The 27493-nt window shown below is 43.2% G+C and overlaps 1 protein-coding gene across 3 annotated transcripts in view; it reads left to right on the forward strand.

Annotated features, from left to right (window-relative positions):
- TMEM117 (transmembrane protein 117) overlaps positions 1-27493 on the forward strand; it is a 348666-nt gene that overhangs the window by 307218 nt on the left and 13955 nt on the right. The window lies entirely within an intron of this gene.

The raw sequence follows: 27493 nt of genomic DNA on the forward strand, positions 1-27493 counted from the left end.
CACTGTTCAGCATGCGACCCCATGCCTTATTTACTGCACACCATTCAAATCCTGCTCTGAATACAGAATTATTAATTTCCTCATAGGATTTTCTATAGCCCTCATCACTATAGTATTTGAGAGCCTCACAAACATTCCTGAATTTATCTTCACAAAACCCCTGTGATGGGAGGGGCTATCATTACCCCCATTTTACATAGAGGGAGCTGAGGCACAGAGAAATTAAGGTCAAAAGTATCCACTAATTTTGGGAGCCCCATTTGAGACACGTAGGACATGATTTTTTCTGAGGACACAGTATTTTGTATTGTTATCCTTTTTTACCCAATTTTAGCCAGTTTTCAGGGCCAAGTGGGCTGCTTTTGCTAGGGGGAGAAATTGGTGATGGAGTCAAGTATTTTTTGATGCAACCCTGTTTGTTTACAAAGAATATTAAGTCCTGTTTCCCTGAACACAACCGGAATCAAACACTAGGGGACCATTTCCTTGCTCACAGTTCCAAACCTCTTTCAGCCACCACTTCAGGGGTCAAGCTGGTGGTTCTCTAGCTGTATCTGGGCTCCTTTGCTCCTATTCTGTGTCCTTCTGTGTGTTTGTGCTGGTTCTCTCTCATGCACAAACACCCAGAGCTCCACCAATCAAAGCCCTAACCCCTGTGTTTGCTATATCAGTCCCCAGGGAAATCCCTTGGGCCACATCATTTAGCTTCTATTCACGTGGGCCACATCATTTAGCCTTGCCATGTGCAGCCTGTGTTTTGGATGGTGGCTCCTATTGCTTCAGCTACCTGGTCCCATAAAGGAACTTGATGTTTCTTACATTTATCCTAAATGAAGCGTGGTGGTTATGCCCACCAGCTTCAGTGAGTTTCACTGAACCTCCCTACCACCCTGGCATGACAATACATTCAAGCACAACTCCCTTTGACTTCTGAGAGTGTTCAGCACTTCTACAAATCAGTCCCTAGGATCTCAAGTTGGGCACCCACAAAATGAGGAACACAGAGCTATTGACCACCTGTGAATATTTTGGTTTAAGTGACTTGCCCAGGATTGCATAGGAACTCTGTGGCAGAGGCAGGGATAGAATCCAGTTCTCCAAGGCAGCATTCAACTGTTTAACCATGAGAATCTCCTTTCTTTTCCTGCAATTCCCTGTCTTATTCACCACATACCTTCCAATTTCTGTAGGAAGCATTGGTCGTATAGATTCACCTTTATTTGATTCACCCCCAGAGCTGGTCCACCAAGTGCACTGAATGAGGAAGGAGTCCTGTGGGAAAAATAGTATGTGAATATGTAATTAAAAACTGTATCATAATGCATATACACAAGGGGGCCAAATGAAGGTGTCACAGGCAACATTAATGCTGGCATTTCCTTTATTTTCAGTGCTTGACTTTTAACCTTAATTATATTCTCCTAACATAGCTTTTTGTATGTAATTACACTGGCTTTTTAAAAAGCAAACTGAAAATACAGAAATTTCATCACATGGCATCATATTGACACCCACATGGGTCATGAGCTGGGTTGAAACCTATAGATCCTCACACAGACCTCTGACACTTGAGTTAATGGAGTAACTGATAGCAGTAGTTTATTGTCCTCCTCTGGGTGGATGAGCACTAGAGGGGAATGAGACACATTCAGGTATTTCCTGACAGCAGAGGAATGCTGAGACTCAGGAATCTTGGGTTCCATTCCAAGTTTTGGAGAAGTGTGTGCTCTAGTGGGCACAGACTCATCTACCTGTTTCCCCCAAGCTTGAGCTTTATGCCCCAATCTCTTCCTGTCCCAATCCTGTCTCTTCCCCATGCCTCCCTCTTTCCCATCCCATTCTCCTTGCCTACCCAGTCCCAGTCTTCACTCCCTCAGACTTCCCATCCCAGTCCCATTCTTTTTGCCTAGTCACGCCTAGTCACCCCTTCTGAGCTTGCTGTCCAGTCTGTTCTGCACACCCAGTGTTCTTGCTCAACCAGTGGCAATTCCCAACCCCTGGCTCTGTCTGATCTCTCTCTCCCCTTCTACTGGTTCCCAGTCTTCTCATCCAATCTCAGTCGCTTCCTCCCTGCCCATTCCCGCTCTGGCTCCTTGTCTTTGCTCAGCCTATTCCAGTTCTCTCCCCAAATGCCAGCTCCTTGTCAGATATTGCTCTCCTTCCCTTCACCCCCCCCCATATCTTCCCCATTGGGTCATAGTTCCAGTCTCCTTTTCCATCAAGTTTCAGTCTCCCTGCCTGCCTGTCCCTGCCTACCTTCCCCTACCTCCAGTTCCCAGTCACACTTCCTCTCCCCACTCCAGTCTCAGTCTCACCAGTCTCCTTGTCCCATTCTACTCCTTTCCCTGCTTCAGCTTCCAACTTTTGTCTGCTCTTCATTTGAATCAAATGGCTTCCTCCTCCTTGCTGCCTGGGTACCAGTAAGGGATGAGGCGGGGGGGGGGGAGTCATTTCGAGCACAGGAAAGACAGGGTCCTTGCTCTTACTCCTGGTGCCTGGCCCCAACCCCACCATGAGCAGCAATTACAGGAAAATTCCTTCTATACCCCTGTAGTCTTTGGCTGGAGCTTTTTCACTCATTCTGTAGGGATGGGGCATGCACTGTCTTATCCACATTAGGAATTGTGAGAGGCTCAAGCATGCTCAGTGAGGAGAGCATCTTTGAAGATTTGTAGCTGACTAACTCTATCAAATCTCTAGCAAGCATGAGTGAAGTGCAATTTTTCAAAGGCTTACAACTTGGCTGCATTTGGGTGGATTTTCGCAGGGCTGGCAAAAGGCACATTGCTGACACAAAGGCCACCCCCTTGCCAAATTTCAAATCCCTGCTCCAAAGCATGGGGGGCAATAAAGCTTCTCTCTTTTTTTTTTTATGTGGACAAATCAGTGTATTTATTCCTAGACTCATTCTCAGAAATGGCTGAATTGTTTAGGCTAAAATTTTCCAACAACATTCAGCCTGAGGCAGACAGCTGGCATGGAAAATTTCAGTCCAAATGGTTAAAGTTTGGCAAAGTTATAAGCAACTGAAAGCAGGGTCTTATAAAGGATGTGTCAGTCAACCTTACTAAGGCTAGGTCTACACTACCCGCCTGAATCGGCGGGTAGAAATCGACCTCTCGGGGATCGATTTATCGCGTCCCGTCAGGACGCAACAATCGATCCCCGAATCGGCGCTCTTACTCCACCAGCGGAGGTGGTAGTAAGCGCTGCCGACAGAAAGCCGCAGAAGTCGATTTTGCCGCCGTCCTCACAACGGGGTAAGTCGGCTGCGATACGTCGAATTCAGCTACGCTATTCACGTAGCTGAATTTGCGTATCTTAAATCGACTCCCCCCTGTAGTGTAGATGTACCCTAATAGGCTGCGGTACCAGCCCTACTTACATAACTATACTGAAACTCCATGTACTAGAATATATATCTATTTTATGTGGCACTTGTCACAATGGTATCTGAGTATCTTTATGACGTAGGTTACATAAATTACTCCCCTCTTGCCACTCCACAGCTATTAGAAATTATAATGTCAACATTCTATTTTTGGTATCATGTAAATAGTCTGTTCCATCTCTCTTTTATTGTACTTGAATCCATATTACCCAGGGGGTAAGACAGGAAGAAATCTCTGTGGTTCTCCTTACAGAATTTTCCTGGCATTTCCAAATCTGGTTGGGAGGCATTAGTGTGGGGAGACTGTGCATTTTGAAGGCTATATGTCCTCATCATTTGCTGAATTTAGGGGATCTTCAGGGATGAGGTTCCCCTCACTGTGAGCTATTCTCGGACAGCCTCTGGCTTCATTTCCCACTCCCACTCCCTGATAGAATGGCTCCTAATAGAGCCATGCTGACAATGTTGAGTATGTTCAATTCTTTTGAAGTGTTTAATACTGGACATGCTCAGAGGCTTAACCCAAGCACTAGGATAGTCACATCCATACAAACGTTCCATAATTTCATTTGCATAGTCATTCCTGTAGCAATAACTTAATGCTTTTCTTTACACCCTCCTTTTTTTAGTTTCCTTAATTCCTCTAAGACCCAGCTTTAACACAGGAATAACAGAACACATCCATACTAGGACAGATTGAAATTTTTCAAGGGACATTTTTGTTGTTATTATTGGGGGCTTTTGGGGTAAAACATAACCTTTCTAAAAATACAATTTTACTTTGTGAAAAGTTGTCAACTTTGTTGGAATTTGTTGGTGTTGTGTGTGGAAAAAATTCACGACTTTTTCAGTTTTTTTCCTGATTTTTTAATCAGAAACATAATTGAAAACATCATCAACATGGTTATTGGATTTTTTGTTTGTTTACCAAAAATCTGGCCTTAATTAAATGAAGAAAATTGATAATGATTTCAATGGTGTTTTCAATTTTCTTTAAATTGGAGGAGATGGAGTTGCAAACACATTTTGAAATAAAATGGGTCAGTTGAAATTAACATTGAACTTAAATATAGGTTTTCATTTTCAGCTTTTTCAGGTCAGTAAATTTGCACAAAGTGTCCCAAAGCAAATCTATGCATATATTGTGTTTATTCTGTATGGGAGTCTTCATGGGGATTAGCTGATGGCACACTAGCATCTGTCAAATCTAATTATTTACTGGATACATTTCTAGTATTCTCAGTAAGATTGTTATCGCTAGCACAGGAAAGTACTGAGAATCTGGTTCTGAATTTGGGAGGTAGAACAATGTATTCAGAATGTAAAATCATTAGGGAAGGTGCAATTGGTTAAATACTATATAAAATTAAATTTAGGATTAGAACATGGTCTCTCTGTCCTTTTAGTATATCAAGTCCCAATAAGGTAAAAAAGGTGCAATTAATTGCTTGTGAAAAATTACATGAATTAGAGGCTCAGTGATCAGGCTAGAGGTTGGATACTGATTCTGCACCATGGAAAGTCATGAGAGTTTTTGGCATTAGGTTCAGTGGGAGCAGGATTTAGTCTCTGGTGCCCAGGGCCGGCTCTGGCTTTTTTGCCGCCCCAGGCAAAAAAGCCTCCAGCCGCCCCCACCCCGCCCAGCGCGGCAGGGGAGGGCGGCCAAAGCCCCGGGGGGAGGGCGGCGAGTCCCGGTCGGGCCTCCTCTCTCCCCGGCGGCCAGAGTGCCGGGGGTAGGGCAGCGAGCCCGCCGCGGCTCCGCTGTCCCCGGCGGCCAGAGCGCTAGGGGGAGGGCGGTGAGCCCGCCCGGGGCTCCGCTCTCTCCGGCGGCCGGAGCCGGAGCACCACGCCGCCCCCCTCCAGGTGCCGCCCCAAGCACAAGCTTGGTGGGCTGGTGCCTGGAGCCGGCCCTGCTGGTGCCCGTTAAGCAATGTAGCCCTAAATTACTGCTTTTTGTAGAGGAACACTGCTTCATACAAAGCTAGCACTTTTATCTGGCTACCTATTTTTACTATCCAGGTAATTCAACTAAGGAGGAGGATCCAAATTGTCCAAAAGTTTAGCTGGAGTGAGAATTCATGATAAAGAATGAAGCTTTTTGACATGGGTGCAAGACAGTGTAGCTTCGAATTGTATAAGTTCCCAGAACAGGAAATATTCCTGCAGGCCTCTTAAATAGTTAGCTAAAAAACATATTAAAAAGAGACCTGAGTGAGATTATCTTTGTAATTTGATTCACCATGTGAATCAAGGAGGTTAAGCACACAAGGTGAATCTTATTGGCAGCAGATACTGCCTGCAAGAAAACTAATTTGGGAAGTTAGAGAGGAGATGCAGAGAAAAAAATGGCAGAAAAAAAATCATGAACATTTTAAGAGGAGACAATTAGATTCTGCCTGCTCCATAGAACTTTGTTCTGTGTCTCTCTGTCTGACCATTTGTAGTCCATATAAATAAGCTATTTTTAAGTCATATTTCTAATTAAATTGTGTTTATATTGGCCCAGATTGCCAAACGAGAAAGGAAAATTTGGTGAGTTTCTTCTAAATTTGTACACTGGAAGAAGCAAGGGGTTCAGCCACCAAGCTCCAAGGATCCACACTGTGAGCCTGGCCTCTTGCACCTCTCCCCCAGTTCACTGTAGAGCCATAGTGAAAAGGCTTCTGCTGTGGGAAACAGCCCCAACATTGCGTTGAAGGGGTGCCACTCAACAGCTAACACAGCTTCAGGGTGCATAAACTTTTGAGTGGCTTCCCGTTGGGGACGACGGGCATCTGCTGTGGCTATGCTCTAGTGTGGGAAAGACACCTCTCATTCCCCCCCAAGCCCACACTCCGAGGGTATGTCTACACTCCAGCTGGGAGGTATGATTTACATAGGTGTGTCAGTGCCGCCCAAGCTAGAGATAGCAGTATGGCCATGGCAGCATAGGCAGTGGCTCAGGCTAGTCACCCAAATACATACCCACGGGCTGGGGTGGGATTGTATTTGAGTGGCTAGCCTGTGTAGCCACAGCTACACGGCTCTTTTTAGCATGCTAGTGTGGGTACATCTGCCAGAGCTGGAAATTACATACATACATTGGTATGTAATGTATGGTAATTACATACCAATTACAGAGTATGTCTATGGCTGCAGCATAGACATACTCTGAATGTTCCCATTGAACATTCAGTGGAATGATTCCAGTGTGCAAATCACAAAGGGATGATCAGACCCATTATTTATTAATGATGATTAAATTCTGTTTTCTTTCCTGTAATTCAGAGTCATTTAAGGGATACTCAAAACAAACGAAAAGGGCAATACTAAAAATGGGAAAGAAAGAAAGAAAGAAAGAAAGAAAGAAAGAAAGAAAGAAAGAAAGAAAGAAAGAAAGAAAGAAAGAAAGAAAGATCCCGAACCAGGATCCAGAACTTGAATGTGAGCAACAAACTAACTAGTTCCCTTCACACAATGCAGACAAATGATATTGGTAATAACTCAGAGTTTGAACTTTAATTTGCAGAAACTTGTGCAATAACTTTCAGACCAAGTCACAGCAATTGGCCAATGTCTGTCAAATCAGTCATGCTGATGCAGACCCCTGGCCTAGTATGTTTTAATTCCTAAATAGCACATTGCTCTAGTAATAACCTGTAGAAGTGGCTCTGAATTGCTTTACCTATTATATTTCTGGACCTCCTATTACATGGTATTAATTCTTTAAAACTGCAGTTCTGTTTGTTACAACTTGTATGGTTCTTATTCCTTTGATGCATTCTATGCTTCACAGCTAATGTACAGGTATTCAGCTATGAAAACTGGATTAGCCTCTACAAAAAATGAATTGTGTCTGCAGGAATGTGAAAGGAATTTTTCACTTATTCATTTTAAAGCATTGTAGCAAGTGTATTGATCCCCACAGTTCTGAGTGGTTTACATACTTAGCAATAGCGGTGTTTCAGACAGCAGCCATCGCGCCCTAGAAGGCAGAGGAGATCTCCTTACATGCTATGTTTTGTGTTGCACCTTTGATGCCTAAGAAGCTTCATTTAAGCATGTGTTTTTGAGTGTTTCTTTATTACACCAAGTTAAGATTGCCCTGTATCCTTCAATGTATAATTATATATTTGAATGAGCAAGGCAATTTCAGGAACAGACATTTGTTCTGTGATAGGAGGGTTATAATTGATGCCTTTTTTATCACAGAATGTGAAAAGATAAACGTGGTGCTATATACTGTAAGTCAAAATAAATTATGTAAAATGCATAATTCACATAATGACTGTCCCTTTATAAATGTTCATATTCAGTAACCATATCATTTGGGATAATGCCTCCACTAGGAATGCCATGAAAGAAAGGCTCATTCATTATCTTGACTTGGTGAATTGCTCTAAAATGATTCCTCTGATGAGAAAATGGATTTAGCATTTCTTTAAACAATTGAAAATAAACCTTGATTCTTATCTCTTCCCTGCCCAGAAAGACCAAACTTAGCTATCTACTTTAGATGGCTTGGCCTGGTTAAAACAAGACTCCTCATCAAACAATGTTTCCCCACCACCACCACCACCACCACCACCACCAGACAGACACACAGTATGCCTTTAAACCATTACCTGTTCTATTAATTGCTCTGGGCCAGATCCTCAGGTGGTGTAATGTGGCTCCATTGACTCAAATTGAGCTCTGGTAGTTGAGGATCTGGCCTTTAGAGCAATGTACCAAATAGCACATTCCACATTTTGGGGCATCTCTACCCAGAAATACAAAATTAAAAATGAGCAGAATCAAATCCAGTCCTTCCTCCTGCTGAAACTGAGGGGAAGGCTATGGAGCCTCCGACCTAAGGAAAAAATGCTGCTGGTGGGGAAGATGTACACAAATACTCTCACTAGTATGGAGAGGGTGCCAAATTTTCCTTCTTTTCTCAGAAGAGGTCAGATGGGAAGATGAAGTTCAGAACCACTCCTCTAAGAGGATTGCCAGGGTAAGAGAACCTGTCCTGTGTCAAAAGGAATAAGGCAATCAGCAAAGGTTGCAGACCCTACCCCCTAAATAAATTCTCTGCATAGGATAGCTGGCAAGCTGCCTTCCTGACGTGCTATTGCAGTCAGAGGGGAAAGGGATTCCTTCCCAGATCAAAGGTAAGGTCTGAGAAGGAAGGTTGCAGGAGGGCATCCCTGTTAGTTTGGATAAGCTTCAGCCAAGCATTTGAAATGTGGATCTTTATCTAGACTGAATTTCTGAACCTTTTGAGGTTTGTCCATCACGCCTCGTATGCCATTTCTTAAAATTATAATTCAGCTTTTGCTTTTGAAAAGAGATGGTTGCTATATATAGATTCGCATCTGACTGGAAGAATTCTTTAATTCATTCCAGGCTCCCCACCAAACTCTGACTCTGTCTTTGAGATTCAAAAAGAAGCATTAAATACATGCACTCTCTTTTCCCAAGGATTTTGATGAGAACAGTTATGAAATTCAAACCAAATTGTTTTGTTTGTCAAAGCCAGGGTGAGTCAGTGCAATTAGAATTTGGTTCACTGTGTTTTTGACAATCTTCCCAAGTGATTTTAAACACTGAAAGCCTTTTAGGATGAAGTTCATGTTTTCTGCATGTAGCTGGCAGTGGTAGATATATTGCTCTGGAATAAAAAGCTGAAATTGCATTTCTCTGCTCTCACACGCGGTAAGGGAGCTTTTGCACTGGGGTCAGAGAAAGGGCTGGAGAGGAGATTTATCTTCCCTGGGTTTTTATTCACATTTGAGGCCATATTTTTAGTTTTATGATTTTGTTCATACTTTAAGGTATGTAATTTATGGATGCATTGCATATAGACTGTGCTAGAAGCATTTCCCCAAAGAGAAGGGAGAGTGATCTGTTTGTTTTTATTTTGTAAATAATTTCTGCAACTATTAAGTCACGTACACTCTTAGTAATAGGAGGTTATTTCATGTCATTGAATTGCTGTGAGTGAGCAGTGGAATACTGTGGTCTGAGTGGAAGGCACAGTATAATAATACAAGCAGCATGCTAGTTTTACATCGCCTCTTATTATTAATATTGAAAATAATAAAACTAGTAGACCCTGCATTAATGTAGGGCAGAGGTGGGCAAACTATGGCCCATGGGCCACATCAGGTCTGCGGGACCCTCCTGCCCGGCCTCTGAGCTCCTGCCCTGGGAGGCTAGCCCCTGGCCCCTCCCCTGCTGTTCTCCCTCCCCCGCAACCTCAGCTTGCCCTGCTGCCGGTGCAGTGCTCTGGGCGGCAGGGCTGCGAGCTCCTGGGGCAGCACAGCTGCAGAGCCTGGCCTGACCCAGCACTCTGTGCTGCGTGGTGGTATGGCTTGCTCCAGCCGGGTGGCGCGGCTGCCTGTCCTGGTGCTCTAGGCGGCACGGCTGTAGCGCCGCCAGCCACCGGTGCTCCAGGCAGCGCAGTAAAGGGGCAGGGAGCAGGGGAGGTTGGATAGAGGACCATGGGGAGTTCGGGGTGGTGGTCAGGGGGCGGGGGTGTGGATGGGGGTCGTGGTGGTCAGTGGGCAGGGAACAGGGGGGTTGAATGGGGGTATGGGTCACAGGGGGGCAGTCAGGAAGGAGAGAGGGGGGTTGGATGGGGCGGCGGGGGGCAGTCAGGGACAGGGGTTCTGGGGCGGTCAGGGGACAGGGAGAAGGGGTGGTTGGATGGGGCAGGGGTCCCAGGAGGGTGGTCAGGAAGGAGAGGGAGGTTGGATGGAGCGGCAGGGAGTCGGGGGGCTGTCAGGGGACAGGGAATGGGGGGGTTGGATGGGACAGGAAGCGGGGGGGGAGATGTGACAGGAATCCCAAGGGTTGGGGGCCGTCAGGGGGCAAAAAGTGGGGGGGAGGTCGCATAGGGGGTGGGGGCCGGGCCACGCCTGGCAGTTTGGGGAGGCACAGCCTCCCCTAACCAGCCCTCCATACAATTTTGGAAACCGAATGTGGCCCTCAGGCCAAAAAGTTTGCCCACCCAGATGTAGGGAGACTATTGTTTTCTTCTTATTCTCGAAGTCTCATGGCAAACCCTGGAGTAAATGAAGCACAATAAAATGAATGAAAAGTGTGTCTTATGCCATAGACCTTGTAGGGGTTCTTAGTCTGATGCTGTACTTTTCTTTGATTATATTTTAGCATGCTGATGCCTGCTTTGTTGATTGTTTTATAACTAAAGAATGTCTTGTCATATGTGAAATGTGAAAAGATTTTGAATTTATATGGCACCTCTGCTATAGGCCCTGATCCTGTAATGAGCTCCATGCAGGTAAAACCCTCACTGAAGTTAATGGAACTCTGGGTGCCCAGCCAGATCTCTGTGAAGCCATAGGCTGTAAATTCTTTGGCACAGGAGCTGTACCTCTCCTTGTGTTGATACAGAACGTATTATTGGTTTTTTGAAACAGTTTCTGGACCAAAAGTCAGAAGCCACTGAGAAGAATGTGATCTTGCCTCCCTCTGTACAACAGGCATTCCGCTGTTTGCCTTTCATATCTTTTGAGGGAACCCCCACTAACATCTTCAAGAGAAGAGGTGGTCAGCTCCGCAGTCTTACATTATCCACTAAACTTCAGATTGGCTGGGAATAGTAGGCAGGTTCCTACATATCATGGGCAGCGCATGAACCGCCGGCTGCGGGAGGCTAGCCCCCAACACTGCCCTTTCTTCCCAAGACCCCGCCCCTTCCGTAATCACCCCCACCGGAGCCCAATGCCCCAGCACCACCGTGGGAGCCAGCCCCCAACTGAGGCTAGTGTCCCCAGCGCCGGGAGGGCGGGTGGCGCGGCCCCAGCCCTCCCAACCCTGGAGTGCCGGCAGGATGGGCGGCACAGCCCCAGTCTCCCCAGCCCCAGAGCACTGGGAGAGTGGACAGCATGCCCCCAGCCCGAGGCCAGGCCACTGCACAGGGGGAATCGCAGAGCAGGAAGCAGAAGGGGAACTAGGAGCAGAGCGTGAGTGGGACCACGCCTGGCTATTTGGGGAGGCACAGCCTCCCCCCCCTGCCTATGATACCCGCCACCCATGCAACATATCCCAAGAAGGGTGGTCAGGGTGCAGCAGGCCACCCTCCATTGCCAGCATCCTTAGTATCAGAAGGCTGTCAAGGCTCATGGTACATTTGTGTTGGGAGACAGGGCCACAGGGCTGAAAGGCTGCCTTCGGTACTGTAGATTTGCTAAGCTTAGGATAAGCCTTCTGTCTTTTGGTTGCTTATCGGATCTGAATCTAAACTTTCTTATGTTCTTCTCTCAGTGCAGTTTATGTATGTGTGTCAGAGAGCTAAGCGCATAAGATGAGCATACAAAACCAGCGCCAGTATGATTTATATAATTTTTGCAGTGTTAATACTAGTTTTGGTGCATGCCCTAAAAGTACAAATGTGAAAATGGTGGTGATGTTATTATATGCATAGCTGGTATGCCTTACGTATTCTCTTACATACATTTTTGCTATGCTGATGCTAGGTTTCTCAGGTTGTTTCTATTTTATTCTTCTGCTAGTCCTAGAAGCACAGGAAAAGCTACTTAAAGGGCACAAGGAAATTATTATTTCAGTTTGAGTTAAAAATGAATAGAGGGAACTGAAAAAACAAAACTTATTCTATATTACTATTTTCCATAAAACCAAAGAACTTCTAGCCAGTTTTTTCAAAAAGAAAATTCTCTTGTTTTTCCATCACTACCTATTTTAGATTTCTTTACATTACAACATAATCTTTTTATAAATAACACAATTTTGAGGAGAAATAACGGTTCTGGAAGGAGTACACACATGACTTTTTTAAAACAGGGGGAAAAAATCTAAATTTACACTGTGTGTTCCTTTTCTTAATTTATGAAGGAAAGCAAAATTCCATTCTATATTTATCCTGTCTCTTTATAAGTCTTATTCTCTGTCATTTTTAAACTCTATGAATTCTCCTCATATCAGTCAAATGCAGAACATAATCCTGTTTTCTTTTTCAGTGGAAAATGCACATTACAATCTCACAACCCTAATCACAGCAGTTGTACATTGGACAAAACTTGCATGCAACTGCACAGGTACTTTTACTTAGAGATGAGCCAAAAGCAGAAGTTAGAAGGGAGGTTTTAGATTCAGACCCCCAGTCCAAACCTACACCTTCTGTCTTGTTCTAGGTTGAGCTCAAAACAAGACATATTTTTGAGTTCTGTTTTTTGATCAGGCAAATCTCTGAAGTGCATCTGTCCTTGTGGGAGTTCTTTCCATTTATAGTGGCGCAATTTTTTCAAGATCACTTAGAGCAGTGGTTCTCTAAGCTGGTCCACCGCTTGTTTGAAATAAACTGGACACAGAAAAGTTTTAAGAGGGAGAAGAGGCAAAATGACAACTATACAGCTCAAAATAGAGACTAATCTTCTAAAATGGGGACAGATAGCATGAATACTTTTTGAAAGCCCTGAAACACTCCAGTTTTTATATTATCATTGTACAGGGGACATATTAGTTCATAACAATGTATTTAATTATTTTATCCTTCACATTAGCAACTAGAGTCAGATATTTGGGTCTTTTTTGGTGTTACAAAATCCCAAAATTCCATTAAGCTCTATCTATTTTTTTTTCTTTTTTGCTAGTGTTCCTTATTGATTTCATGTTATTTCATCATGGTACAAGATATGTTTCTGTTAGTTCTAAAAATACGTTCAAATACATTACATCCCCTCACAGCAGGCTGCCATCTCAGGAAACCTGTAAATACACATATTGCATATCATCAGTGAAAGTTCTTCACTCCTAAACATGACACACAAACACTGCTTTACGGATTTGTGCATACATGCATAGATGGCTCTCAGCCAAAAATTCAAATGTGGATGCAAAGTTCAGTGGTATTGGGTTCCATGGTTTGGTTTGGGCCTGTGTGAATATGTCCATTCCTCTTACCTAATTAGATGGGAGTGGATGATAGATGGACCCTGGATTTCAGAAAAGCAGACTTTGACTCCCTCAGGGAACTGATGGGCAGGATCCCCTGGGAGGCTAATATGAGGGGGAAAGGAGTCCAGGAGAGCTGGCTGTATTTTAAAGAAGCCTTATTGAGGGCACAGGAGCAAACCATCCCAAGGTGCAGAAAGAATAGCAAAGGTGGCAGGCGACCAGCTTGGCTTAACATAGAAATCTTCAGTGAACTTAAACACAAAAAGGAAGTTTACAAAAAGTGGAAACTAAGACAGATGATTAGGTAGGAGTGTAAAAATATTGCTCGAGCATGCAGGGGTGTAATCAGGAAGGCCAAAATACAATTGGAGTTGCAGCTAGCAAGGGATGTGAAGGGTAACAAGAAGGGTTTCTACAGGTATGTTAGCAACAAGAAGAAGGTCAGGGAATGTGTGGGACCCTTACTGAATCGGGGAGGCAACCTGGTTACAGATGATATGGAAAAAGCTGAAGTACTCAGTGCTTTTTTTGCCTTGGTCTTCACAGACAAGGTCAGCTCCCAGACTGCTGCACTGGGCAGCACAGTATGGGGAGGAGGTGAGCAGCCCTCAGTGGTGAAAGAACAGGTTAAGGACTATTTAGAAAAGCTGGACATGCACAAGTCCATGAGTCCGTATCTAATGCATCCGAGGGTGCTGAGGGAGTTGACTGATGTGATTGCAGAGCCATTGGTGATTATCTTTGAAAACTCATGGTGATCGGGGGAGGTCCCGGATGATTGGAAAAAGGCAAATATAGTGCTCATTTTTTAAAAAAGGAAGAAGGAGAATCCGGGGAACTACAGACCGGTCAGCCTCACCTGAGTCCCTGAAAAAATCATGGAGCAGGTCCTCAAGGAATCCATTTTGAAGCACTTGGAGGAGAGGAAGTTGATCAGGAACAGTCAACATGGATTCACCAAGGGCAAGTCATGCCTGACCAACCTGATTGCCTTCTATTATGAGATGGCTGGCTCTGTGGATATGGGGAAAGCAGTGGATGTGATATATCTTGACTTTAGCAAAGCTTTTGATACAGTCTCCCGCAGTATTCTTGCCAGCAAGTTAAAAAAGTATGGATTCGATAAATGGACTATAAGGTGGATAGAAAGCTGGCTAGATTGTCGGGCTCAACGGTTAGTGATCAATGGCTCCATGTCTAGTTGGCAGCTGGTATCAAGCAGAGTGCCCAGGGCTCTGTCCTGGGGCCAGTTTTGTTCAACATCTTCATTAATGATGTGGATGATGGGATGGATTGCACCCTCAGCAAGTTTGTGGATGAACTAAGTTGGGGGGAGAGGTAGATACTCTGGAGGGTAGGGATCGGGTCCAGAGTGACCTAGACAAATCGGAGGATTGGACTAAAAGAAATCTGATGAGGTTCAGCAAGGACAAGTGGCTATGCAGCAGTTCTGCAGAAAAGGACCTAAGGGTTACAGTGGATGAGAAGCTGGATATGAGTCAACAGTGTGCCCTTGTTGCCAAGAAGGCTAACGGCATAATGGGCTGCATTAGTAGGAGCATTGCCAGCAGATCAAGGGAAGTGATTATTCCCCTCTATTCGGCACTGGTGAGGCCACATCTGGAGTTATTGTGTCCAGTTTTGGGCCCCCCACTACAGAAAGGATGTGGACAAATTGGAGAGAGTCCAGAGGAGGGCAATGAAAATGATTAGGGGGCTGGGGCACATGACTTACAAGGAGAGGCTGAGGGACTGGGGTTATTTAGTCTGCAGAAGAGAAGAGTGAGGGGAGATTTGATAACAGCCTTCAACTACCTGAAGGTGGGGGGGTTCCAAAGTGGATGGAGCTCGGCTGTTTCTCAGTGGTGGCAGATGACAGAACAAGGAGCAATGGTCTCAAGTTGCAGTGGGGGAGGTCTAGGTTGGATATTAGGAAAAACTATTTCACTTAGGAGGGTGGTGAAGCACTGGAATGGGTTACCTAGGGAAGTGGTGGAATCTCCAGCCTTAGAAGTTTTTAAGGCCTGGCTTGACAAAGCCCTGACTGGGATGATTTATTTGGGGTTGGTCCTGCTTTGAGCAGGGGGTTGGACTAGATGACCTCCTAAGGTCTCTTCCAACCCATATCGTCTATGATTTTATGATTCTAAGAGTGAATCTTTATGGATTTTGTAATGGGGTGTGCTGTGCCTTTAAGGACAGGCCCACATCCAGCAAGGAATGCTGGGAAAGGGGAAGACATATAAGCACTGCTACCTTCAAAAGAGGAGTTGCTATGAGGTCATTGTCATCATTTCAACTAAAGTGAGGAGGTAACTGGGCAAGACCAGCAGTGGGACTTCCACCATAGATATCAAAGCCAGCCTGGGAAGGTGTCTGAGCAGGCTTGTGGAAAAAGCCTTATGGAAAGGGCTAGGGGGAAGGCAAGGACCCTGGGTGCTGTGCCTATTGAAGAAAGGTGACTTAATCACAGGCTACAAGTAATGGGAAAGAGATTTCCGACAGTAGAAGGCAGAAGATCCAATGGTTGGATGCTGAAGTTGGACAAATTCAGACTTGAAATAAAGCACAATTTTTAAGAGGTTAATTAATAATTGAAACAATTTAGCTGGGGCCATGGTGGATTCTCTGTCTCTTGAAGTCTTTAAATCAAGACTGGAGGTCTTTTAAAAGAGGTATGTTATAGCTCACACTGCAGTTCTAGGCTAGATGCAGAAATTACCGAGGAAGGTTCTATGGCCTGAGTTATCCAGGAAGTCAGACTAGATGATCATAATAGTCCCTTCTTGGCCTTAACATCTATTAATGTTATTACCACAGATTCCACATTATTGGGAACTCAGCTCATTGTGCTCAACACTGCTTGGGTCCTTTTGGTCAATTACCCAGACTAGATTAGTTCAACTGCACTTTTGCGGGTCTGGTGTATTCACAGTTCAAACATATACCTCCTCTGCAGGACCTGGTTTATTCACTCATTCTACAGAGGATAATTCACTTATTTAGCTGCTCAAGTTTGTGCCCTCTGTGGATCCATGTAAGAGTCCCAGTTGATTTCCTCCCTCTGGTCAGGAGGTCCCAGTCCTCCTCTCACAGTTGGGGTGTATTGCAGACATTGCTCTGTCTCTCTCCTTAAGACAGGAGCCCCCTGCCTCTCCTCCTGGGAGCTGGAGTTGTACGTTAGGCCAGCTGCAGAGCCTCAGGCAGATTCTCCTCCAGCTAGCCCTTTTCCCATTCAGTCCTTCCACTTCCTGCTGTCTGCCCTGCTTTGAAAAGGAGGCACCATATATGCTGGTCCCCCCCAGAGCTCAACCCCAATTGGTTGGGTGAGAGGGGAGCCTTACCTTGCCCACTCTGCAAGGCTCCTGATCCCGGGCCCTTCAGAACCAGTGCCAAGAGTTTCTCCCAAACACCACTTATCGCTCTCTACCAAATCTCCTTGGTCTTTCTATATGTCAGACCTTTCCACGTCTTAAAGGGCCACGCCACATGACATGGTTGGGCTGACCCCTATACACCCCTACCCTTAAGGGGGCAGATCCCGCCATCACATTTAATTGATTAGCAATGTCTGGGTTCCCACCAAAACGTTGCTATTATCCAAAGGTTGCCAATAAGGTAAAGGCAGGTTGGTGGAGCTGCAGCCAGGGATGGAAGCGCTGGAGTATGTCTAGCCCGGACCCCTGATGCCAGGGCAGGGCACAGCCATAAAGTTCAGGGAAAGGTACTATGCAGCCTGCATGCTCCTGCTCTCCATGGAAAGCCCCAGCATCTGGGCCGCAGCCCCACTCCCTGCTGCTGCCCAGCCCACAGCCTCCCCTCTCAACCTCCCTCTGATGCTCCCCAGGGTTGTGAGGCACCTCGCTACCGCTTGCCCTTAGCATGAGGAAGTTTTGCCTCTGCCTGCTGTGTCAGCTCTCTGAATCCAGCAGCCTCTGGCAACACAAGCACTGCCTTCCTGGCCTTCGCAGGCCTCGATCTCTCTGTGTAGGTAGCAATAGACATATACCAACCCCTGAGTCCTCTGAGTGTCCCCGTGCTCAGCCCCTGTGTTCCACTGACTGCCCACAAAACTGTTAGATCTGCTATTCCCAAAGTAACAGTACCCACCAGCTTGCAAAATTCACCTCCGGACCCACTCTGCTTAACATACTGCACTTAGCATTTGGCATCAAGTATGACTTGGGTCATACTCCCCTCCAGCAGAGCCTCTCCCATTGGAGGGTATGTGGACGCCCCAGTCCCTTACTGCCTGTGCTGGCAGTGGGTCCCTGCCTGTAGGCCAGTTTGTGGGGCAGCAATCGGAGAAGGCATGTCCCAGCTCTTCCTGCCTGCAGCGGGGTCTTTCTTTCAAAAAAGTTCTGAATAAGTGGTATATAGCTGAATTCCATAAACATCATAGTCAATGGGACAGGATTGGTTCCCAGCAAAATGTTGCTATGAACTGAAAGTTGTTAATATTGGGGTTGCTGAGAACCAGCATCCGCTGTTTTGTATTTAATAGTGCCAAAATGATGCTTGGTGCTTTACGAACAGGAAGGTTCCATCCTACAAACACTTATGTGCAGGGCTGGCTCCAGGCACCAGCTTGTCAAGCAGGTGCTTAGGGCGGCCACTCCGGAGAGGGGCAGCACGTCCAGCTATTCGGCGGCAATTCGGTGGATGGTTCCTCACTCCAGCTCGGAGCGAAAGACCTCCTGCTGAATTGCCGCCACAGATCACGATCGCGGCTTTTTTTATTTTATTTTATTTATTTTTTTGGCTGCTTGGGGTGGCCAAAACCCTGGAGCTGGCCCTGCTTATGTGTATAGTTAACTTTAAGCATGCGTGTAATTCCACTGCAGCCAGTGGAAGTACTCACATGCATAAAGTAAAGCATGTGTATAATTGTTTACAGGGTCAAGGCCTAAGAAAACCAGGCCCCTTCCCCAAAGAGCTCATTATCTAAACAGATATCTTGTTGGCAAAGGATAGGATGCAACGAACTGGAAGAGATTGAGTTGTGCCTCAGTTCTCCATGCCGAATGGTGCACTGTAAAAGTGTATAATATTCATCATCTGTAACTTCTCTTTTAAGTTTGAGTGTGGGATTAAAATCCTTTTTTTGTATTTCAGCTGTTCACAGCTGCCACCATTAGGAGCATTGAATCCTGCAACATCTCACTGAGGTTAGGGGAAATAAATAACATAGCATGCATGCCCAGCTGACTATCTTCCAGCTTTCAGTTTCTTATTTCAGAACCAGATTTCTTCAAGCAAGGCAAAGCCATTACTTTTTATTAAGAATATACATACAGTATAATTCCAGTTATCTGAATTCCCTTTATCCAAAAATCCTACTTATCCAAATCCATAGTTTCCCCCCTATGTAGTCCTATGTTAGTTAATAGCATTTCAGTTTACCCAAATGCCCAGTTATCCAAAAGTTTTGGATGTCCCCAAAAGTTTTGGATGTCCTCTAGGCCATTCAGATAAATAGGATTGGTGTGTGTGTGTGTGTGTGTGTGTGTGTGTGTGTGTGTGTGTGTGTGTGTGTGTGTTTACATCATATGCTGAGATTGAAAAATAAGCTATTTAAGAGGTATCCAAGTACGAAAAATCTGAAAATTTCTCAGTATCTGAACAATACTTTCCCCCCTCACACTGCATTACACCAAACAGATTTTCCTGAAATTAAGTAACAATTGTTCTAGGCTGAAACTAAACAATAGAAATTAATTTTTGGACTGAAATAGGAATTTAAGGTGGAAATGCCTTGTCAGTCTTAACTACAGTATTTCCATAGTTCCATTCCATTCTAGATCTTCCTTTGAAGATCTGAGGACCGGGGGATGTACCTTTATTTGGCTTGGGAAATTAGATGCCAGTCAGAGGAAATCAAAATAGTTTTGTCCTCAAGCTTGATCTCTTTTTTGCAGCATGTGCTCCTTTCCTGGTGCTCTCAGCACTGAAGCATGTCAGTTTAATGAGGCAGCCTTTGGAAACTGTAAATCAGAGGTGCCCACTTTGGTGGCTGAGGGACCAGTGTGAATCCCCAGGGTTTTAAATGCACGTGTGGCCACCCTCTCCCTGTAACTGCAGGGTGAAATCAAAATGGATCAACAGCAGGACTTGATTGCTGTTGAATTCAAAGAAGAAACCATTTTTAGTCATGCATTATGAGAGATACTAATATGAGCTATGAGTATGGCTCTGTGCATTTATTTTTAAAATTACACAAATGTATATGATTGCAATCTAGTTATGGCATTCAGGGGCCAGAGACCCTAGATATTGCAAAGCATGGGCACCACTATAGCAAACACTAAGACTGATCAAGTAAAATCTGCATTATTATCAGTTGAGAAGTTAAAGCACGCAGCATATGTCACCTGCAGTGATTAACCTTTGATGTGGGAGCAGATATCCTAGAGTGAAAACTGGAAGCTGTGGAGTGGAAATACAAGGTACATGAAGGCATGATGTCGGATATGAAATCTATTTCTAACATAACAGTAAAAAATTTATATTTGTGCAGATTGTAATTTGGAGCTGCTAATCACCTCCCCTCATTAGTGGGGATAGTTTCTGTTGGATATCATGGTCTTTCTGCAAAAATTGTTGTCTGAATATTACAGAAGCTGAACTGTGTTTAGATTACCAATGAAGAACAATTATACCCATGCTGGGACTGCACTGGTGACTGTTTAGGATGCTCCTAATGCAGTGTTGTTGTATTTGTCTAGGTCCCAGGATATTAGAGAAACAAGGTGGGTTGGTCTAATAAATGATATTATCTCATCTACCTTGTCTCTGGATAGTTCCTGTTGGTTTCAGGGTACCTGCACCTTTGACCCTCTCCTGACCTACTCAAGGAATCCCCTCTTAGGTCTCTTCACCTCTCTCTGAGCAGGGACCCACATTTCTCTCCCTCTTCACCAGGGATTTAGGCTTGCAACCCCCTTTCATTTCACTGTGTTTATCACAGCAGGTCTGACTGAAGTCCAGCCCCTGCACTTTACTTTCCTCCCCAAGGGCTATGATCAGTGTCAGTTACCAGTAACCAAACAGTTCTCTTAAAGCACAGCACATTTATTTAGGGACAAAAGCATACAGAGAACACATAAAATAATAAAAACATATAAATGCATACTGAACATACCAACAGTCACCCATCTTCCCCAAGAGGGAGTCTGGCAGATCAAAGTCATTCCCAACCTTTCAGCAGGACTGGGTCCCTTGTTGGACATGTCCATTTGCTGAATCAAAAGGAAAGCCCCTGTGTCACTTCAAGATGGCCCTTTATACCCCAAGTTCTTTCTTTTTTTGTCTGCATTTCCTGAAACCCTGAACCATTATATGCAAGCCACCCGAGGGCGGGGCACTTCTCTGGAGCTGTTTACAGGGACTGTTTTTCATTCCTGGAGGGGCTGCAATAATCTTTCCCCATGAAGCAGAATATAATCCCTAGCCCACAATGATACATTAATGCAGTAGTCCCCAAAGATACCACATATGGTTGCAGTATCGGTCCCAGTCCCCATTTGGGGGAAAGAGACCATCAGAAAATGACTGGTTTGAAGAAAACGAAGCGGAACTATTACCTCTCATCAACATTAAGAACAGAGCCTATCAGGAACACAACAAGAAACCAATAGAGAGCACCAAAGTGTGACTTCAACATGCAAAATCCGAGGTACAGCGAGGAAGCAGACGTTGTGCAAATCATTACTGGATCAAGCTGGATAGCCATCTTTCTTGGATGGTTTAGACACAACAAATCCTGCATCTTGGAGGAGGTTAGACTAGATGACCCTTGTGGTCCCTTCTAACCCTATGATTCTACACGGTACCCCACAATAATTCATAAAGATTACATTAGTGAAGTAAGGTTTCAGAGTAGCAGCCGTGTTAGTCTGTATCCTCAAAAAGAACAGGAGTACTTGTGGCACCTTAGAGACTAACAAATTTATTAGAGCATAAGCTTTCGTGGGCTACAACCCACTTCTTCGGATGCATATAGAGTGAAACATATATTGAGGAGATATATATACACACATACAGAGAGCATGAACAGGTGGGAGTTGTCTTACCAACTCTGAGAGGCCAGTTAAGTAGGAGAAAAAAAACTTTTGAAGTGATAATCAAGATAGCTCAGTACAGACAGTTTGATAAGAAGCAAGTGTGAGAATACTTACAAGGGGAGATAGATTCAATGTTTGTAATGGCTCAGCCATTCCCAGTCCTTATTTAATCCTGAGTTGATTGTGTCTAGTTTGCATATCAATTCCAGCTCAGCAGTCTCTCGTTGGAGTCTGTTTTTGAAGTTTTTCTGTTTTAAGATAGCCACCCGCAGATCTGTCATAGAATGACCAGACAGGTTAAAGTGTTCTCCCACTGTTTTTTGAGTATTATGATTCCTGATGTCAGATTTGTGTCCATTAATTCTTTTGCGTAGAGACTGTCCGGTTTGGCCAATGTACATGGCAGAGGGGCATTGCTGGCACATGATGGCATATATCACATTGGTAGATGTGCAGGTGAACGAGCCCCTGATGGTATGGCTGATGTGATTAGGCCCTATGATGATGTCACTTGAATAGATATGTGGACAGAGTTGGCATCAGGCTTTGTTAGTGAAGTAAAGCTGGTTTATTTTTCAAAGATGACTTGCTGTTGATAATGTTTTTCTTTTTCATTGCCTCATCTGGTTATTAAATTTCCTGTCATAGAAGACTGGAGAAAATTGAAATGATTATTCAAGTTGGATGAATACACAGGGAGAATGTCCATGTGAAGCAAACATCCTGTACGCTATTAGTTTTCAGATTCCTTTATTTTATTTTTAGTTGTTCAGATACCTGTTGTACCATCTAGTGTGACATAAGTCCAGGTGCATACATGGGAACAGATCCAATCCTATTTTATTAGCAGAGCTTCAGCATTCTGCATCTCACAATGTAACCACTCAGGCAGCAATTATACTGAGTCTACCAGCAGTCCTAGAGTTTTCAGGTTCTAACCTTAAAGGGACATGCCATTATACTCTAGTTCAAATTGCCATAGGTGGATATATGTAACTAAGTAGGAAAATTCCTCCAAATGCAATACCTCACAGAGGAGAGCACCAGTTGGATTGGGATCTCCAGTCACTACCATAATATACAAATAATTAATAAGAACCTCCACATTGCATACACCATTTTGTCTGCCACATGAAATAAGTAAATAGGTCCATCAAACAATTACAACCCATATTTGATGGGGACCAAAACCTGAAAGAAATTTTTCCTGAACCTCCTCTTCTGGCCTTCAAACAACCCCTCTACTTTGCCAAGCTCATCATCAAAAGCAAGCTCATCATAGACCAGGACACCCTAAACGGAGGGCACGGCTTCATACCCGCCGTATTGGCGGGTAGCAATCGATCTATTGGGGATCGACTTATTGCGTCTAGTGAAGACGCGATAAAATCGATCCCTGATCTCTCTGCCGTCGACCCTGGAAATCCACTGCAGCAAAAGGCGGAAGCAGAGTTGACGGCGGCGCGGCAGCGGTCGACTCGCCGCCATCGTCACAGCCAGGTAAGTCAACCTAAAATATGCAACTTCAGCTACGCTATTCACGTAGCTGAAGTTGTGTATCTTAGGTCGACCCCCCCCCGTAGTGTAGACCTAGCCTGAAAGTGGTACCAGCCCCCTCTGGAACAACAGATGCAAAACCTACAGACATATCTCCACTGCTAGACACAAATGCCTTTCAAGATTCATAGGTCCTATACAAGCTTATCACAACACTTGGTGTACCTCATCTGGTGCATCAAATGCCCCAATAACAACTGTGTCGGTAAAATGAGACAATCACCATGGTCTCAAATGAACTCACACAGAAAAATGATGAAAGTCAAAAACACCATATCACCTGTGGGTAAACACTTTTCACAAAATGATCACTCCATATCTGATCTTTCAATACTTATCCTCAAGGGAAACCTGCACAACACGTTCAAAACCTGAGCCTAGACACTTAAATTCTTCACTCTACTAGCCACCAAAAACCATGGACTTAACAGGGAGACTGGCTCATTACAACAATTTGTCACACAACACATTGCCTGCCATCTATTAATTGCCCACTTCAAAACCTTTATGCATGACAATCTAACCCCCAATTGCCCACTTCATTTCAAGTGGCTGCCTCGAATATGTGCTACCCTTTCTCTTGACAGTCTCTCCCAATTTGTATTTATCTCAGACACTCTGCTTCCTTCCTCAGACCTGAAGAAGAGCTCTGTGTAGCTCGAAAACTTGTGCCTTCCATCAACAGAGGTTGGTCCAGTAAAAGATATTACCTCACCTATCTTGTCTCTGTCATATCCTGGGACCAACATGATTATAACAACACTGCAAACAAGTAAATAGGAGGAAGTATTTGAACTCACTGGGACAGATTGTGTTGAGGACTGTTGATAAATTGCACATCAATTGCTTGAGCACACTTTGGTTTGTTATGAAATATATTCAAGAGACAAAATAACCAATATCAATCAGGTTTATTGCTAAAAGTCAATGATAATATAGTACAGGAAGAAAGGCTTAATACAATACCAGTTTCCGGGAAGCTTCTCATGCAGCGTATTTAAATTAATCTCACCGAGAAGGTGTGCTCCCAAATTTATACATTTCAGCTGTTAATATTTATTGGATAATTTTACAAGTTACAAAACCCTTTACACGTTATTAAAATCTAACACACCAGTTCATCCCAGTTCCTTAACGTGTTGTTCTGGACCTTTCCTTATTTTTGTTTTGGGTACTAACATTCCAGGTACTGAAGGTACCTCCCCAGCTTGTACCAGAGTAGAACATTAATGTATTTTGCCTTTAACAAGTTTCTAATGCCAAAGCTGACTTCAGTTTTGTAAAGTGTTACCAGATACTTAGCATAAGTAAATAGGATTATAAAAAGACAGGCCAATTTAGTACATGTAACTGCTGGAAATGTATACAATATAATGTTATATTGATATGTGTTTCATGCATATTAATATATGTGATGTCAATGATATATATTAATAATGTGATTGATATATAATTAGCCCAGCATACATTGGTCAACAGGTCCAACACTTGTCGCTTGTATTATCAAGGCAACATCTTTGCCAAATTAATACATGAAACAGTGGTGAGGACATTTATATATAATTTATAGTGCTCTAATAAACTGCCTAAGCAGCAATACATGATTAACACAACTAAAACTAATTTCCTTGTAATACAAACAAAGATTTAAATGCAACTTCTATCCTAGTTTGGGAAATTAGTATTTTAAGATTGCTAAGGTCACTTAAGGCTTCTTTTGCCTTGCACATGTTATTGCTAATTTGAATAATGTGAGTGACTTTTTAAATTTAAGGTTAGTGGGTCAATATGCATGTTAAAAACTGGTGGATTTTTATTTTATTTTTTTATCCTGATACTGAGGCTCACTTTAGGTCATGGATTCACTTCAAAAAAACTGGGATAGACATTATTATAGAGTGTTCCACAGTGCTATGTTTGTGAGAAGTAACACAAAAACTTCTGTTGGAGTTCTGCATGCATAGCACTTTCAGGATTAGGCCCCTTCTTGCCAGATTTGTTATGTATTAATTGTTTGCCAAGTTAATCACAGGAGCTAAGACTATTACTGCAGGTGAAAAGAATCAGTTTCTGATAAAGTTTTTATAATTAAGTGTATCATGAACCTAATTTCCTTTTTTAAAATACAGGAATAGGCATACATATGCTTAGGTTAATTTTGTACTATTAGTAGATACTATAGGTTCATCATTACCATTTTGAAGTGAATATTTAAGTGCATAATTATATGCATTTAAAGTCATAATCAAATCACATATTCTAATGTAAACAATATTCCAATTCATGTGGCTCACTCAAGATTAAGATAGAAATATTCACTAGCAGGTGGCTATAAAAGAAAAGCACAGAATCATAGAAATATAGGGCTGGAAGGGACTTTGAGAGGTCGTCTAGTCCTGTCCTCTGTGCTGAGACAGGATCAAGTATACGTTGTCCATCCTATTTATCTAAGCTGTTCTTAAAGACCTCCAATGATGGGGATTCCGCAACCTCCCTTGGAAACCTATTCCAGTGCTTAATTATCCTTGTACTTAGAAAGTTTTTCCTAATATCTAACGTAAACCTCCCTTCCTGCAGATTAAGCCAATTACCTCTTATCCTACCTTCAGAGGACATGAACAACAATCAATCACTATTCTCTTAATGTATTTGAAGATGATTATCCAGTCCCCCCATAGTCTTCTTTTCTCAAGACTAAACGTGCCCAATTTTTTTAACTTTTCCTCCTGGGTCAGATTTTCTAAGCCTTTCATCATTTTTGTTGTTCTCTGGACTTTCTCCAATTTGTCCACATCTTTCTTAAAGTGTGGCACTGAGAATTGGACACAGAATATTGGTCTTTTTTGCAAGTACATCACACTGTTGACTCTCATTCCGTTTTTTAATTATTTATAACCCCCAGATCATTATTAGAAGTACTACTGCTGTCTGTACTATTGCCTAGCCACTTATTCCCCATTTTGTAGTTTTCCTTCCTAAGTTTACTACTTTGTACTTGTCTGTAGTGAATTTCATCTTGTTGATTTCAGACCAATCCATCAATTTGTCAAGATCATTTTGAATTCTTATCCTCCTCCTCCAAAGTGCTAGCAACCCCTCACAACCTCATCCACAAATTTTATAAGCATATTCTCCACATCATTATCCAAGTAAACCCCCCTAGATATGTCCCCCTAGTTTGACAGCAAACCATTGATAACTACTCTTTAAGTACAGTCTGTCAACTCGTTTTGCACCCACGTTATAATAATTTAATCTAGACTACATTTCCATAGTTTGTTTATGAGACTGTCATGTCGGACTGTGTCATAAGCCTTACTAAAATTAAGAAATATTACATCTACAGCTTCCTCCTATCCATTAGGCCAATAACCCTATCAAAAATGGAAATTAGTTTGATTTGGCATGATTTGTTCTTGGCAAATCCATGTTGGCTATTACTCATAACCATTTTGTTCTCTAGGTGCTAGCAAAGTGATTGTTTAATAATTAATTCCAGTATCTGTCAAGGTATCTAAGCTAGGCTGACTGTTCTGTAATTCCCCAGGTCCTCTTTGTTCCCTTTCTTAAAGATAGGTACTATGTTTGCCCCCTCCATACCTCTGGGACCTCATTCATCCTCCAGGAGTCCTCAGAGATAATTGCTGATGGTTCTGAGATTGCTTCAGCTAGTTCCTTAAGTACCATACGATTAATTTCATCAGGCCCTGTTGATTTGAATACATCTAATTTGCCTAAATTCTATTTTACCTGTTCTTTCACTATTTTGCTTTTCTGCATCTTCTTCCTTGTTGTTAATATTAATTGTATTAAGTATCAGGTCACAATTTACCTTTTTAGTGAAGACTGAAGCAAAAGTAGGCATTGGCCTTGTTTATGTCATCCATTATTAGCTCTCCTTCCCCGATAAGTAGAGAACCTACACTTTCCTTATCTTTCTCTTGCTCCAAATGTATTTATAGAACTACTTCTTAATTGCTTTTTATGTCCTTTGTTAGGTGTAATGCATTTTGTGCCTTAACTTTTCTGATTTTATCCCTACATGCTTGTGCTATTCTTTGGTACTCCTCCTTAGCAATTTGTCCATGTTTCCACTTTTTGCATGACACCTTTTTGATTTTCAGATCATTAAAGAATTCCTGATGGAACCATATTGGCCTCTTACTATTCTTCTGATCTTTCCTTTGCATTGGAATAGTTTGCTGTTGTACCTTTAATATTGTCTCTTTGAGAAATTGCCAGCTCTCCTGAACAACGTTTTTCCTTAGATTTTCTTCCTATGGGACCTTACCTCCCAGTTCTTTGAGTTTGTTAAAGTCTGCTTTTTTGAAGTCCATTTTCCTTATTCAGCTGATCTCACTCCCTCCTTTCCTTAGAATCATGAAATCTGTAATTTCATGATCACTTTTACCCAACTTGCCTTCAGATTCTCAACCAATTCCTTCCAGTTAGTCAGAACCAACTCTAAAATGGCTGTCCCCCTGAAACAAAATGTTGTCTGCAATACATTCCAAGAACTTGCCATATTTTTGTGTTTTGCCATATTACTTGTCAGAATCCTTTTCCTACTATTAATTTATAC

Source organism: Malaclemys terrapin, chromosome 1 (genome assembly GCF_027887155.1).
Source record: "Malaclemys terrapin pileata isolate rMalTer1 chromosome 1, rMalTer1.hap1, whole genome shotgun sequence".
NCBI classification, from domain to species: domain Eukaryota; kingdom Metazoa; phylum Chordata; order Testudines; family Emydidae; genus Malaclemys; species Malaclemys terrapin.